The sequence below is a fragment of the Sorex araneus genome, chromosome 3 (genome assembly GCF_027595985.1).
Source record: "Sorex araneus isolate mSorAra2 chromosome 3, mSorAra2.pri, whole genome shotgun sequence".
NCBI lineage: Eukaryota > Metazoa > Chordata > Mammalia > Eulipotyphla > Soricidae > Sorex > Sorex araneus.
The window spans coordinates 111,224,872-111,229,419 of record NC_073304.1 but is presented as its reverse complement, the minus strand read 5'-3'; the positions used below and the strand labels follow the sequence as shown (position 1 = coordinate 111,229,419).

The 4,548-nt window shown below is 42.3% G+C and overlaps 1 pseudogene; it reads right to left on the bottom strand.

Annotated features, from left to right (window-relative positions):
- Nucleotides 1-454: 454 nt before the first annotated feature.
- Nucleotides 455-1,279, bottom strand: LOC101538055 (39S ribosomal protein L18, mitochondrial-like; annotated as a pseudogene).
- Nucleotides 1,280-4,548: the final 3,269 nt, after the last annotated feature.

Here is a 4,548-nt window from a genome sequence, read left to right as displayed (position 1 = left end):
TTTTTACCTTTTTTTTTCTTTCTGGGTCACACCTGGCAATGCACAGGGGTTACTCCTGGCTTTGTACTCAGGAATTACCCCTGGTGGTGCTCAGGGGACCATATGGGATGCTGGGAATCGAACCCATGTCGGCCGCATGCAAGACAAACGCCCTACCCGCTGTACTATCGCTCCAGTCCCTCACGTAATAGTTTTTTTTCTTAAAGAGTTCATAATAAGCGTTTATTCTTATTTTGAACATTCCATTTGTACTTCAGAAGTTAAAACTGCAACAGTTTTTCCTCGGATAATTTTATCACGTGCACAAGGGAAGAACTGAATCATTAAAAAGACTCATTAAAATAATCTTAATTACAAATAACATTCCACGGTTAGACTCTTGCTAACCGTTACAGATGTTCGCCCGAGGGGTGCCACAGCCATGTGCTACTGACTCATTCAGGCCTCTGTAGGTTCATTCATAGATCCTCCGGGGCGCCTTCAGCTCCACGCCGCCTTCCGTCCTGGCATCCTGGAGTCGTTTCAACGTGTGTGACGCTCTCTCCCACGGCGAGGGCTGGTAGGCCATGAAGTTGATGCCTGCCTCTAGGCCCTGCCAGCACACGGCCCACACTCTCACGAGCCACCACGTTCTAGTGCTATACAGGGGCTTCTTGATCGCCCACTCTGGGGTGGACGCCGCCACCACCACCTGGCCACTGCGATGCTCAACAAGGGCTTCTGTATGATGCTGAGTTCTCACCACACGCAACCTGTGCCAGAACTCGCGGGACGGCCGCACGGTCCGCCAGCCCCGCTCTCCCCGAGCCACGGCTAAGAGATCCAGATTCCGGGGTTCCGGTTGGTGAACTCGGGGTCACGGCTTCGTTTTCCTGAGGGTCCACTGCAGGCTTCGCCGCCGGCCTGGCGCTGGAGGCCAGCGCTGCGCCCCGCACCCGGGGCTCCTGCAAAGTGGCAGCAACTCCCAGAGCCGCGCCAGGGCGCCATCGCCGAGGCGGGTGCAGGGCAAGGACTTGGGGAGCCTCGCCTGCTCCCCTCACCAGCACCGCCCGCTAGGCACAGCCGTCTTAGTTCCGGGGAAGAACCCTAGAACCCCCATAATAGTTTTTAAATAATTTTTTCTGTGCAATAGATCTCAATGGTGAACTTAGAATACTCTTTTTAAATTTTATTTGTTTATTTTTTATTGAATCACTGTGAGATAGTTAGACTTACAAAGTTTTATGATTATGTTTCAGTCATACAATGATCTAGCACCTATCCTTTCACCGGTGTTCATCCTCCACCACCAATGTTCCCAGTATACCTCTGGCCACCCCCACCCCTTCCCACACCCCCTTCTGTGGCAGGCACAGTCCCTCTCTCTCTCTCTCCTTCTGGGTGTTATGGTTTGCAATACATGTACCAGGAGGCCATCATGTTTGGTCCATCGTCTACTTCCAGCACACATCTCCCATCCCGAGCTGGCCCTCCAAACTCCCTTTACTTGGTGGTCCCTTCTCTATCTGAGTTGCCTTTTCCCCCAGCATGTGAGGCCGGCTTCCAAGCCGTGGAGCAAACCTCCTGGTACTTATCTCTACTATTCTTGGGTGTTAGTCTCTCATTTTGTTACTTTATATTCCACAGATGAGTGCAATTTTTCTATGTCTGTCCCTCTCTTTCTGATTCATTTCACTTAACATGAAACTTTCCATGTTGATCCACATATATGCAAATTTCACGAAAACTGGAGGAAGGAGTCTTATCTGTTTTTTTTCCCCAGAGGAGAAATCCAGAGAAAAGAGAAACTCTAAAAAAGTATTCACGTCTATTTACATAAATATTGCTCACTGATTTTATTAGAAAGCTCAACAGGTCTTCAGATGATCCCTGACACCAGCTTCCCTCCTGACCTGGTGTTTACATGGCTGCATACTGAAATGCTGAGATGGTGGTCATCTGTCATCTGCCAAAAATAATAGGGCAGCCCAGGAGTGATTTTGGTCCCCCACCCACAGCCAATAACCATCGAAAGACATCTGCGCATAGAACCTTACTTCGAAAGGGTTAAAAGGTGGAGAAAACATGTATCCTCCACATATGTTTAAATATGATGTATCAGTGAAGTGCAGTTGATGTGCAGTTAAGACTTATGATAAAGCCTCTGGGTGACTGACTATACCATAAATATAAAATATGCCTTTTACTTCTTTCTACTTTAAATTTCAAAATAAAAGTTATTATTTTTAGGTATGTGTTAAAGTTGATTGCATTTTGATATTCAATCTCAATCTTATTTCTATACCTAAACTTAATGACTATAGACTGCCATTGCAGCATGAACCAGAGAGCTAGTAGCAGTTTGTCAGTAAGTGCATTTATCATTATTTAAATTTCATTTCCCTGGAGCTCTCACAGTTAACTGCAAACTGTATCTGGGTATAAAGAGTAACTGACGGAAGAAATATTTGGGGGATGGGATGTCAGTCAGAGAGAGAAAAAAAACATAACTCAGTGTCAGAGTGAGTCAGGAATCGCTGACATATGTTGCTTTGCTCTTGTCATTGAATACAAAGTTTCATAGCTTTTCACTCAAAGTCCAATACTCAATAGACAAGGATTGGTGAGAAAAATAGTTTTATTCAGGTCATAGTATTGAACTTGCCTCAATAACTACAAAGATATTGATTATGCCTCTCTGTTTGGGGGTTCATAGCAACTCCCCAAAACTTGACAAGCTGCTAAGTTTTTCTATCTACTTTTTATGGACAGTTAGAATGAGGTGCATAAAACAGAGTCTCCCTCAAAGACAGCATAACTAGAAAGCAAAAATTCCATAAAATTGTGTAAAAAAAAGCTAGAGTCACAGTTATATTTTAAAGTATGCATTCACACAAAATAATAAATTGACAAATAATAAACATAGTGCTTATTAGTTTTTCACATTGTTTATACATAGATCAAGAAATAGAAAATGATAAGCACCCAGAGACACCCACATTGCCCAAGGATGTCACTTTTTTTTTCGAATGTCACTGTCTTAACTTCGTTCACAAGTTAGTTTTTTTCATGTTTTGAGTGCTGATAATTAGATTCAAACAAAGAGGATTTATTTTTCTCCTGGCTTCTTCCACCTAGTATTATGACAATGGTCATCTCACAGACATATAGTAGGTAGGGGTATATTCACTGCATTGTCTCACTAGTAATTTATCCATTATGTCTTTGATGAAGATTTTAGTCCTCTCCAGTTTGAAAATATTACAAATAGTGCTTTGTGAAGGACTTGGATACCAGGTCCTGTAAAACAGTAACTTAGTAAAATAATAACTCAGTCTTGAAGGAAATAGATGGTCACATCTCATAGATACCCACAATTTCCCAAAGCAGTAATTGTCCCATAGTTCTAATAAACCAAAATTTGACTTCATACTTTAATTATATTACCCCTGAAAGGGAACACGCACACCAACTGGGACCCTTATGTGTCCACTCTTGTCCAGTGAAACCTCCTCACAACAAGTCTTTGAGAAGCAACACTGGCCCTCATACTCAGAATAGGACTCTCAGTTAAGTGAAATGGTCAAAGGATCAAAATTTCCCAACATACCCGTTCCCTGGTAAGTAACTATGTGGACGATTGCTATACAATCTTACAATAAACTCGACCACAAGTGGTACCACATACCTGAGAATATTGGCATACACACAGCTATATTTCTAACAGTGTTAAGTTCCTGGGGCCAGAAAAAGAGTACAGCAGGCCCAGGGCTTGGTGTGCACATATCTGACCAGGGTTTGACCTCTGACACCCCATTTGGTCCCCCAAGCACTGCCAGGGGTGATCCCTGAGTGAAAAATCAGGAGTATGGTCTGAACACCACTGAATGTGACCCCCAGCAAAAAAACGTTAGACAAGTTATTGTTATTCAACAATAACAATCGTATTCGAAAATAACTGAAGGTTATCTTTGTAGGACATGCCCACATGGTGATGGAATGACCATTACTATTTAAATTGGTTTTTTTTCTATTTTTGATTTTTTTTCTTAGTTTTTAGGTCATGCTCAATGATGCTCCGGTGTTACTTCTAGTTCTGCATTCAGAAATTACTTCTGTATCCATATGGAGCACCGGAGATCAAGCCTGGGTCTGGCATGTGCAAAGCAAGCATTTTACCCACTGTACTCTTCCAGGCCCTATTTGAATTGCTTTTTATTCATTCTCTCTCTCTTTCTATCTGTCTCTCAAAATTTGTAAAAATAAACTTTTTGTTGTTAAAATGTCATATAATATATAATGTGACTCCATTCTATCTTCTAGATTTACTTATTCATTTATTTTTATTAGTCACCATGGGGTACAGTTACATACTTACAAATTTTCGTGTTTATGTCTCAATCATACAATGATCAAGTGCCCATCCCTCCACCAGTGGGCAGGACACTGGTATCATTGGTAGTGGAAAATGAGCACTATCTTCTTTTTAAAGTTGATCTAACTAAGACTCAAAGAGGCTGAGTAGCTTGCCCCAAATCACACGGTATTTAAGCACAATACACACTAATC